The 12,544-nt window shown below is 37.1% G+C and overlaps 1 pseudogene; it reads left to right on the plus strand.

Moving 5' to 3' along the window:
* Nucleotides 1-1,187: 1,187 nt before the first annotated feature.
* On the plus strand, nt 1,188-2,142 carry LOC101683819 (annotated as a pseudogene).
* The last annotated feature ends 10,402 nt before the right edge of the window (nt 2,143-12,544 follow it).

Genomic DNA, 12,544 nt, shown 5'->3' on the forward strand with positions numbered 1-12,544 from the left:
TGGCCAGATTCTCGTCATTTCCCCAGCTCCCCAGCCCTTGGTAACCACCATGATACTCAGTTTCTCTGAGTTCATCTTTTATATTCCTCCACATATAAAGTAATGTCACAGAGTGTATATTTTCCTTCCAGGCTTACTTCACTTAGTGCAAGATTCATCCAAGTTACCCCAGTTGGCAGTATTTCTGTCTGTCTCAGGCTGAATGATATTCCATTGAATGATATTCCATTCAATTCCTTTGAATATATACCTAGAAATGGAATTGGCAGATCACTTATTTTTAATTTTTTGAAGGACCTCCATACTGTTTTCCATAGTGGCTATACCAGTTAGCATGCCCTCAAACAGTGGCTGAGGACTCCCTTTTCTCCACATCCTTATCATTTATCATTTCTTGTCTTTTTGATAGTAACCATTCCAATAGGTGTGAGGCAAAATCTCATTATAATTTTGATTTGTATCTCCTTAATATCTAGTGGTGTTGAGTACTCTTTCCTGTACATGTTGGCCATTCGAATGTCTTCTTTGGAAAAGTGTCTATTCAGTTCCTGTGCCCATTTTTGGATTATTTGGGGGGGGTTGTTGTTTTTCTTTTTGTGGGTTGGTTTCTTTGTTTTTTGTTTTTTGGGTTTTTTTTGTTGGTTTGCTTTTTGTTTTTTGTTTTTACCATTGAGCTGGATGATGAGTTCTTTATACATTTTGGATATTAACCCCTTATCAGATACATGACTTGCAAATATCTTTCCCTATAACATAAGTTGCTTTTCATTTTGTTGATGATATCTTTTTCTGCACAGAAACTTTACAATTCAACATAGTCTCACTTACTGATTTTTTATTTCATTGTTTGTGCTTTTGATATCATAGCCAGAAAGTGCTGCTAATACCAATGCCAATGAACTTTTCCCCTATGTTTCCTTCTAGGAGTTTTACAGTTTTGAGTCTTATGTTTAAGTCTATAATCAATTTAAAGTGAATTTTTGAGCATTTCATTGAGTATTCTTGGCTCCTTTATCAATTATTAGTTGACCACATATGCAAGATTTTACTACTGGACTCCCAATTCTCCCAATTAATGGAAATTCATTGATCTATGTGTTTATTTTTATGCCAGTGCCATGCTCTTTTGATTATTACAGCTTTATAGTATGGTTAGAAATCAAGAAGCGAGTTACCGGAGGCGGCGGGGCGGCAACGGCGGCAAGCGGGTCCTTGTGGCCTAGAAAAATCCTGCAAAAATGTCTCTGTACCCATCTCTTGAAGACCTGAAGGTAGACAAAGTTATTCAGGCTCAAACTGCCTTTTCTGCAAACCCTGGCAACCCAGCAATTTTGTCTGAAGCTTCTGCTCCCATCTCTCAAGATGGAAATCTCTATCCTAAATTGTATCCGGAGCTCTTCCAGTACATGGGCCTGAGTTTAAATTAAGAAGAAATCCGTGCAAATATGGCCGTGGTCCCTGGAGCACCAGTTCAGGGGTTGGTGGCAAGACATTCTAGTATGAACTATATGGTGGCTCCTGTAACTGGTAATGATGTTGGAATTCGTAGAGCAGAAATTAAGCAAGGGATTTGTGAAGTCATTTTGTGTAAGGATCAAGATGGAAAAATTGGGCTCAGGCTTAAATCAATAGATAATGGCATATTTGTTCAGCTGGTCCAGGCAAATTCTCCAGCCTCATTGGTTGGTCTGGGATTTGAGGACCAAGTACTCCAGATCAATGGGGAAAACTGTGCAGGCTGGAGCTCTAATAAAGCACACAAGGTACTCGAACAGGCTTTTGGAGAGAAGATTACTATGACTGTTCATGACAGGCCCTTTGAACGGACAGTTACCATGCATAAGGATAGTACTGGACATGTTGGCTTTATCTTTAAAAATGGAAAGATAACATCCATAGTGAAAGATAGTTCTGCAGCCAGAAATGGTCTTCTCACAGAACATAACATCTGTGAAGTCAATGGGCAGAATGTCATTGGGCTGAAGGATTCTCAAATTGCAGACATACTGTCAACATCTGAGACTGTAGTTACTATTACAATCATGCCTGCTTTTATCTTTGAACATATTATTAAACGGATGGCACCAAGCATTATGAAAAGCCTGATGGATCATACCATTCCTTAAAAGTCATGGCACAATGGAAACTTCACTGAACTCCAGTTTACTTCTTGGGCAACTTAACTTTATATTACGCACATGAAGCTTTCTAGGAGCCAGAGAGCATATGCTGCATGAAGACCTTTCTATCTTACATTATGGCTGGGAATCTTACTGTTCTGATTGGATATCTTGTTCACACTTCAAGATCATTGTAGCCTTATCCTGGTTTTACTGATGTGAAACTTTGTACAGATTTTAACTGATTTTCATAGAGTAGTTTCTCTACTGGAAACCCGATGCTTTTACAAGCCATTATGATTAGAATGACTGATACAGGCTTAGCTCTGTGTTAGAACCAGTCACCTTTATCTTACATATCAAGTAGTGCTGTTCATATTACTTTAGTTCTATGGTATAATTGCATTTTTAATGTGTAACCATAGTACATGTAGAATGACTGCTTTTGATGTTTTTTTTAGTTCTGTGTGTGTGTGTGTGTGTGTGTGCGTGTAAAATACCAATTAAGTACACTGGTTTCATTCCATGTAAGCATTATACAGTGTATGTAGGTTGCTAGAGATTGTGTTGATCATCATTTAATTAGAACTACCTTTACTTAATATGCTTCAACTGTCGCCTTAACTGTGTTAAGCATCTAGAATAAAAGCCCAAATACAACTATTGCTGCCTTTCTAAAACCCAAAATGCAGTTCTGTGTTAAACTGAAATGTACACTAGCCCAGAACAATGTAATGGGGTCTTTTGTGGATCCATAAAAATTTGAGGACTTTTTTCTATTTCTGTGGAAAAAAATCCCACTAAAGTTTTGATAGTGACTACACTGAGTCTATAGATTGTTTGGGTAATGTGAACATTTTTAACAGTGTTAATTCTTCCAATCCATAAACACAGGCTATCTTCCCATCTGTTTGTGTCTTCTTTAATTTCTTTCATCAAAGTCTCATCAAAGTCTTATAGTTTTCAGCATACAGATCTTTCACCTCTGTGGTTGAATTTATTCCAAAGTATTTTATCAGTTTTAATGTGACTGTGAATGGGGCTGTTTTCTTTATCTCTTTTTTAGATATTTTGTCATTGACATACAGAAGGACAACTGTTTTCCATATGCTGGTTTCAAATCCTGTAACTTTACAGAAGTTGTTGATTAGTTTTAGCAGCATTTTGTTGCATTTCTATATAAAAGATTGTATCATCTGCAAACAGTTTCACTCTTTCCACTTAGATGTGTTTGCTTTCTTTGTCTTGCTTGATTGTTCTGGTTAGGGCTTCCAGTACTATGTCGAATGAGAGCGGTGAGAGTGAGCACCTTGTCTGGTTCCTGCTCTGATAAGGAAAGCTTTCAACACTTCATCATTGAGGATGATATTAGCTATGGGCTTGCCATATATGGCCTGCATTATGTTGATGCATGTTCCCTCCATACCACTTCATTGAAAATTTTTATCTTGAAAGTATTTTGTCAAATACTTTTATTGCATCTTATTGAGATGATCACATGATTTTTATTTTTCTTGCTATGAATATGTGTCACAGTCAATGATTTGCCTATATTGAACTATGTTTGCATTCTGAGGTTGATCATGATGTATATGATCTTTTTAATATGCTATTAAATTTGGTTTTCCTATATTTTGTGGAGAATTTTTACATCTGTATATATTAGGAATATTGGTCTATAATTTTCTTTACCTGTAGTGTCCTAGTGTCGAATCTCATGGTAACATTGTCCTTGTAAAATGAATTTGAGAGTATTACCTCCTCTTCAATTTTTTTGGAAGAGCTTAAGAAGCACTGGTGTTAATTCTTTAATCTGGTAGAATTTACCAGTGAAAACTTCTGGTCCTGGACTTTTTGTTGTTGAGGTTTTTGATCACTGATTCAATCCTGTTACTTATTATGGGTCTGTACAGGTTTTCTATTTCTTCCTGATTCAGATTCAGTAGGTTGTTATCCAGTGTGTTGACATATAATTGTAACATCTCAGAATTCTTAATACATCTATATCAGTTGCAATGGCTCCTGTTTCGTTTCTGATTTTATTTTATTGAGTCTTCTCTCTTTTCCAAGTTAGTCTCACTAAAGACTCGTCAATTTTATTTGTTCTTTCAAAACATCAGTTTCTTAGTTCTACTGATTTTTTTTAATTTTTTTAATTTTTTATAAACATATAATGTATTTTTATCCACAGGGGTACAGGTCTGTGAATCGCCAAGTTTTCACACTTCACAGCACTCACCATAGCACATACCCTCCCCAATGTCCATAACCCCAACCCCCTTTCTCAAACCCCGTCCCCCCAGCAAACCTCAGATTGTTTTGTGAGATTAAGAGTCACTTATGGTTTGTCTCCCTCCCAATCCCATCTTGTTTCATTCATTCTTCTCCTACTCCCTTAACCCCCATGTTGTATCTCCTCTATCTCATATCAGGGAGATCATATGATAGTTGTCTTTGTCCGATTGACTTATTTCGCTAAGCATGATACGCTCTAGTTCCATCCATGTTGTTGCAAATGGCAAGATTTCATTTCTTTTGATGGCTGCATAGTATTCCATTGTGTATATATACCATATCTTCTTGATCCATTCATCTGTTGATGGACATCTAGGTTCTTTCCATAGTTTGGCTATTGTAGACAATGCTGCTATAAACATTCGGGTGCACGTGCCACTTCAGATCACTGTGTTTGTATCTTTAGGGTAAATACCCAGTAGTGCAATTGCTGGGTCATAGGGTAGGTCTATTTTCAACATTAGAGGAACCTCCATGCTGTTTTCCAGAGTGGTTGCACCAGCTTGCATTCCCACCAACAGTGTAGGAGGGTTCCCCTTTCTGTGCATCCTCGCCAGCATCTGTCACTTCCTGACTTGTTAATTTTACCTATTCTGTCTGGTTGAGGTGATATCTCATTGTGGTTTTGATTTGTATTTCCCTGATGCCGAGTGATATGGAGCACTTTTTCATGTGTCTGTTGGCCATCTACATGTCTTCTTGGCAGAAATGTCTGTTCATGTCTTCTGCCCATTTCTTGATTGGATTATTTGTTCTTTGGGTGTTGAGTTTGCTAAGTTCTTTATAGATTTTGGACACTAGCCCTTTATCTAATATGTCATTTGCAAATATCTTCTCCCATATTGTCAGTTGTCTTTTGGTTTTGTTAACTGTTTCCTTTGCTGTGCAAAAGCTTTTGATATTGATGAAATCCCAATAGTTCATTTTTGCCCTTGCTTCCCTTGCCTTTGGTGATGTTCCTAGGAAGACATTGTTGCAGCTAAGGTCGAAGAGGTTGCTGCCTGTGTTCTCCTCAAGGATTTTGATGGATTCCTTTCTCACATTGAGGTCCTTCATCCATTTTGAGTCTATTTTCATGTGTGGTGTAATGAAATGGTCCAATGTCATTTTTCTGCATGTGGCTGTCCAATTTTCCCAGCACCATTTCTTGAATAGACTGTCTTTTTTCCATTGGACATTCTTTCCTGCTTTGTCGAAGATTAGTTGACCATAGAGTTGAGGGTCTATTTCTGGGCTCTCTATTCTGTTCCACTGATCTATGTATCTGTTTTTGTGCTACTACCATGCTGTCTTGATGATGATGCATTGTAATAAAGCTTGAAGTTTGGAATTGTGATGCCACCAACGTTGGCTTTCTTTGTCAATATTCCTTTGGGTATTCGAAGTCTTTCTGGTTACATATAAATTTTAGGGTTATTTGTTCCATTTCTTTGAAAAAGATGGATGGTACTTTGATAGGAATTGCATTAAATATGTAGATTGCTTTAGATAGCATAGACATTTTCACAATATTTATTCTTCCAATCCAGGAGCATGGAATATTTTTCCATTTCTTTGTGTCTTCCTCAATCTCTTTCATGAGTAAGTTACAGTTTTCTGAGTATATGTTCTTACCCTCTTTGGTTAGGGTTATTCCTAGGTATCTTATAATTTTGGGTGTTATTGTAAATGGGATGGACTCCTTAATTTCTCTTTCTTCTGTTTTGTTGTTGGTGTAGAGAAATGCAACTGATTTCTGTGCATTGATTTTATATCCTGACACTTTACTGAATTCCTGTACAAGTTCTAGCAGTTTGGGAGTGGATTCTTTTGGGTTTTCCACATATAGTATCATATCATCTGCAAAGAGTGATAGTTTGACTTCTTCTTTGCCTATTTGGATGCCTTTAAATTCCTTTTATTATCTGATTGATGGGGCTAGGACTTCTAGTACTATGTTGAATAGCAGTGGTGATAATGGACATCCCTGCCGTGTTCCTGACCTTAGCGGAAAAGCTTTCAGTTTTTCTCCATTAAGAATGATATTTGCAGTGGGTTTTTGATAGATGGCTTTGATGATATTGAGGTATGTGCCCTCTATCCCTACACTTTGAAGAGTTTTGATCAGGAAGGGATGCTGTACTTTGTCAAATGCTTTTTCAGCATCTATTGAGAGTATCATATGGTTCTTGTTCTTTCTTTTATTGATGTGTTGTATCACATTGATTGATTTGCGGATGTTCAACCAACCTTGCAGCCCTGGAATAAATCCCACTTGGTCATGCTGAATAATCCTTTTAACGTACTATTGAATCCTATTGCCTAGTATTTTGGTGAGAATTTTCGCATGTGTGTTCATCAAGGATATTGGTCTGTAGTTCTCTTTTTTGATGGTATCCTTGTCTGGTTTTGGTATCAAGGTGATGCTGGCCTCATAAAATGAGTTTGGAAGTTTTCCTTCCATTTCGATTTTTTGGAACAGTTTCAGGAGAATAAGAATTAGTTCTTCTTAAATGTTTGGTAGAATTCCCCTGGGAAGCCATCTGGCCCTGGGCTTTTGTTTGTTTGGAGATTTTTGATGACTGTTTCAATCTCCTTACAGGTTATGGGTCTGTTCAGGTTTTCTATTTCTTCCTGGTTCAGTTGTGGTAGTTTATTTGTCTCTAGGAATGCATCCATGTCTTCCAGATTGTCAAATTTGTTGGTGTATAGTTGCTCATAGTGTGTTCTTATAATTGTCTGTATTTCTTGGGTGTTAGTTGTCATCTCTCTTCTTTCATTCATGATTTTATTTATTTGGGGCCTTTCTCTTCTTTTTTTTTTTTTTTTTTTTTTGATAAGTCTGGCCGGGGATTTGGCAATCTTATTAACTCTTTCAAAGAACCAGCTCCTAGTTTCATTGATTTGTTCTATTGTTTTTTTTTTGGTTTCTATTTCATTGATTTCTGCTCTGATCTTTATGATTTCTCTTCTCCTGCTGGGTTTAGGATTTCTTTCTTGTTCTTTCTCCAGCTCTTTTTGGTGTAGGGTTAGGCTGTGTACCTGAGACCTTTCTTGATTCTTGAGAAAGGCTTGTACCACTATATATTTTCCTTTCAGGACTGCCTTAGCTGTGTCCCACAGATTTTCAACCATTGTGTTTTCATTATTATTTGTTTCCATAAATTTTTCAATTCTTCTTTAATTTCCTGGTTGACCCATTCATTCTTTAGAAGGATGCTGTTTAATCTCCATGTATTTGGGTTCTTTCCAAATTTCCTCTTGTGATTGAGTTCTAGATTCAGAGCATTGTGATCTGAAAAGATACAGGGAATGATTCCAATCTTTTGATACCAGTTGAGACCTGTTTTAGGACCGAGGATGTGATCTATTCTGGAGAATGTTCCATGTGCACCAGAGAAGAATGTGTATTTTGCTGCTTTGGGATGAAATGTTCTGAATATATCTGTGATGTCCATCTGGTCCAGTGTGTCATTTAAGGCCTTTATTCCCTTGTTGATCTTTTGCTTGGATGATCTGTCCATTTCAGTGAGGAGAGTGTTAAAGTCCCCTACTATTATTGTATTGTTGTCAATGTGTTTCTTTGATTTTGTTATTAATTGATTTATAGAGTTGTCTGCTCCCATGTTGGAGCATAGATATTTAAAATTGTCAGGTCTTCTTGTTGGACAGACCCTTTGAGTATGGTATACTGTCCTTCCTCATCTCTTATTATAGTCTTCAGCTTAAAGTCTAATTGATCTGATATAAGGCTTACCACCCCTGCTTTCTTCTGATGTCCATTAGCATAGTAAATTGTTTCCCACCCCCTTACTTTAAATCTGGAGGTGTCTTCAGGTCTGAAATGACTTTCTTGTAGGCAACATATAGATTTTTTTTTAATCCATTCTGATACCCTGTGTCTTTTGATTGGGGCATTTAGCCCATTAACATTCAGGGTAACTACTGAGAGATATGAATTTAGTGCCATTGTATTGCCTGTAAGGTGACTGTTACTGTATATTGTCTCTCTTCCTTTCTGATCTACTACTTTTAGGGTCTCTCTTTGCTTAGAGGACCACTTTCAATATTATCTGTAGAGCTGGTTTGGTGTTTGCAAATTCTTTCAGTTTTTGTTTGTCCTGGAAGCTTTTTATCTCTCCTATTTTCAATGATAGCCTAGCTGGATCTAGTATTCTTGGCTTCATGTTTTTCTCATTTAGTGCTCTGAAAATATCATGCCAGCTCTTCTGGCCTGCCAGGTCTCTGTGGCTAAGTCAGCTGCCAATCTAATATTTTTACCATTATATGTTACAGACTTCTTTTCCAGGGCAGCTTTCAGGATTTTCTCTTTGTCACTAAGACCTGTAAATTTTAATATTAGGTGACGCCGTATGGACCTATTCTTGTTGATTTTGAGGGGGGTTCTCTGAACCTCCTGAATTTTGATGCTTGTTCCCTTTGCCATATTGGGGAAATTCTCCCCAATAATTCTCTCCAATATACCTTCTGCTCCCCTCTCTTTCTCCTTCTTCTGGAATCCCAATTATTCTAATGTTGTTTCGTCTTATGGTGTCACTTATCTCTCAAATTCTCCCCTCATGGTCCAGTAACTCTTTGTCCCTCTTTTGCTCAGCTTCTTTATTCTCTGTCATTTGGTCTTCTATATCACTAATTCCTTATTCTGCCTCATTTATCCTAGTAGTGTGAACCTCCACTTTTTATTGCACTTCATTAATAGCTTTTTTTAATTTCAACTTGGTTAGATTTTAGTTCTTTTATTTCTCCAGAAAGGACTTTTATATCTCCTGAGAGGGTTTCTCTAATATTTTCCAGGTCTTTTTCAAGCCCGGCTAGAACCTTGAGAATCATCAATCTGAATTCTATATCTGACATATTGCCAATGTCTGTATTGATTAGGTCCCTAGCCTTTGGTACTGCCACTTGTTCTTTTTTTTGTGGTGAACTTTTCCACCTTGTCATTTTGTCCAGATAATAGTATATAAAGGAGCAAGTAAAATACTAAAAGGGTGGCAAAGACCCCAGCAAAATAAACTTTATCTAAATTAGAAGAGACTCCAAATCGTGGGGGGGAGAAAAGGGATAAAAGAGGTTCAAAAAAATAAAAAGAAAATTAAAAAAAGAAAAGAAATAAAGAAAAAATATAAAAAAAGAAATATATATATATATTAAACAAGTTAAAAATGTTAAGAAAGAAAAGGGTAAAAGTTTAAAAAAAATTAGCAGAAGAAGAAAAAAAAATGGAAAAAAAATTAAATTAACTACAAGACTAAAGAATCATGGAGAGAAAGCCATGAGTTCAGTGCTTTTCTTTCTCCTTCTCTGGAATTCCTCTGCTCTCCTTGGTAGGTGAACTTGGTTCTGGCTGGATCTCTTGTTGATCTTCTGGTGGAGGGGCCTGTTGGAGTGATTCTCAAGTGTCTTTTCCTCCAGCAGAGTTGCACCGCCCTTACCAGGGGCTGGGCTGAGTAATCCACTTGGGTTCCCTTTCCGGAGCTTTTGTTCCCTGAGTGCATTCTGTAGAGTTCTGGAGGTCGGGAATGAAAATGGCGGCCTCCCAGTCTCTGGCCCAGAGGAGCCGAGAGCTCGGGCCCCTACTCCTCAGTGTGCCCTCAGAAAATAGCACCCAATAACACCTTCAGAGAATAGCACCCAATAACTCCAGTCTCCTTCCCCTCCAGCCATGTTCTGAGCTCTACCAGGCTGCGACCAGTTCAAGGTAATCCCGAGCTGAGATCTCACTCCTCAGCTCTGTCTCTGTAGCCAGCTTCCCCGTTCTAATACCTGCAAGCTCTGCAACACCCAGACACCCCCGATCCTTCTGTGACCCTGCGGTACCTGCGGCCACGCTGACCCCACGTGGGCTTCCCCCAGTTTAGCCTCTGGAGCAATGTCCCTCAGTGGAACAGACTTTTAAATATCCTGATTTTGTGCTCCATTGCTCTGCCACTTGCTGGGAGCTGGCGCCTCCCCTTGCGGTCTATCTTCCCGTCGCTTTGGATTCACTTCTCCGCCAGTCCTACCTTTCAGAAAGTGGTTGATTTCGTTTCTAGAATTGCTGTTCTTCTCTTCGACCTCCTGTTGGATTTGTAGATGTTTGCAATGTTTAGATAGCTATCTAGCTGATCTCCTGCTACGATGTAGCCTCAGCCTTCTACTTCTCTGCCATCTTGACTCCTCCCCCACTATTGATATTTTCTGTTGTTTTCCCAATCTCTATTTCATTTATTCCTCCTCTGATTTTGCTGTTTCCTTCCTTCTGTTAATTTTTTTTAAAGATTTTTATTTACTTATTTGAGAGACAGAGATCACAAGTAGGCAGAAAGTCAGGCAGAGAGAAAGATATAAAGATTCCCCTTAGTGGGGAAGCAGGCTCCCCACTAAGCAGAGAGCCTGATGTGGGGCTTGATCACAGGACTCGGGGATCATGATCTGAGCCAAAGGCAGAGGCTTTAACCCACTGAGCCACCCAGGCATGGCCCACTTCTGTTAACTTTTGTCTTAGTTCTTTTTTTTTTTTTTTTTTTTTTTTTACTTTTTTAAGGTGTAAATCCAGGTTGTTTAGTTGTTTATTTAGGTCTTTCTTGTTCCTTAATATAGGTATTTATCCCTATATATGTCCCTCATTTGTTTCAAGATATTTCTTGATTTTCCTTTGGATTTGTTTTTTGACCCATTGTTTGTCCAGGAGCATGTCATTTAGCTGCCACTTGTTTGTATATTTTTCATCTTTCCTTCTGTTATTAATTTTAGTTTCATACCACTGTGGTCAGAAGAAAATACCTAATAGGAATTCAATATTAAACTTGCTAAGGATTGTTTTGTGAGCTGTCATGTAATATATCCTGGAGGATATTCTGTGTGTGCTTGTAAAGAATGTGAATTCTGTTGCTGTTGAAGAGAATGTTCTGCAAATGTCTGTTAGTTTTATTTGGTTTGAAGTAATGTTCAAGTCAAATGTTTTCCTGCCAATTTTCTGTGTGGATGATCTATTAATTGTTGAAAGTTGGATATTGAAGTCCCTTACTATTATTTCATCGTTGTGTATTTGTATTTGTATTTATACCTATTTGAAGAAAAAATAGATCTGTTAGCATTTGCCTAATATTTTTAGGTGCTCTGATGTTAGAAGAGTATATACTGTTATAACTTCTTGATTAACTGACCACCTTATTATTGTATAATGCCCATCTTTTCTCTTGTTATTATTTTGTTGCAAATTCTATTTCATCTGATACCAAGATAGTAGTTCCCCTTCTTTCTTTTGTTTTCCACTTGCATGGAAAATCTTTTGCCATCCTACACTTTGAGACTATATGTGTCCTTAAAGCTGAAGTGAGTCTCTGATAGACAGCAGATACAGTTACATACAGTTAGATACAGTTGGGTCTTATGGTTTTGTTTTATTTTTTGTCCACTTTCTGCCTTTTGATTAGAAAATTGATCCATTATTGTTTAGATTAATTATAGATGGTAATGACTCACTAATGCCATCTTACTTATAATTTTCTGCCTGTTTTGTAGTTTCATTTTTTTTCTTCCTTTCTTGCTCCTTCTGTAAATTGGTGATTTTCCATAGTGATGGGTTTTGATTGCTTTCTCTTTATTTTTGTGTATCTATTGTAGATTTTGATTTGTGGTTACATGAGGCTTACTTACATAAAGCATTTTATAGGTAAGAAAGAATTTTCTTATTATTTTACATGGATAAATGTAATTTTGATCTCATACAAACCTTTCTCCTTTTACTCTCCACCTTTTATGTTTTTGATATCACCATTTTACAACTTTCTTGTTGTGTATGTATCAACACATTGTTGAAGCTTGAGCTATTTTTAATATTTTGTCTTTCACTATCATATAGAGTTAAGAAGGTAACACATTATAAAATTACAGTATTTGGGTATTCTGATTATGATTATATGTTTATGCATATTGTATATTTTCATATGTTTTCATCTAATTATTATCCTTTTGTTTCAGCTTGAAAAGCTCCTTTCCCTATTTCTTATAAGATACTAAGGTTTATGATGAATTATCTTATATTTTATTCGAGAAAGTCTTTACATCACATTCACATCACATTTTTATCACATTCTGAAGACCAACTTTGTTGTGTATTCTTGGTTGGCAGTTTCTTTTCTTTTCTT

Source organism: Mustela putorius, unplaced genomic scaffold (genome assembly GCF_011764305.1).
Source record: "Mustela putorius furo isolate JIRA1106 unplaced genomic scaffold, ASM1176430v1.1 tig00000224_pilon_pilon_pilon, whole genome shotgun sequence".
Taxonomy (NCBI): domain Eukaryota; kingdom Metazoa; phylum Chordata; class Mammalia; order Carnivora; family Mustelidae; genus Mustela; species Mustela putorius.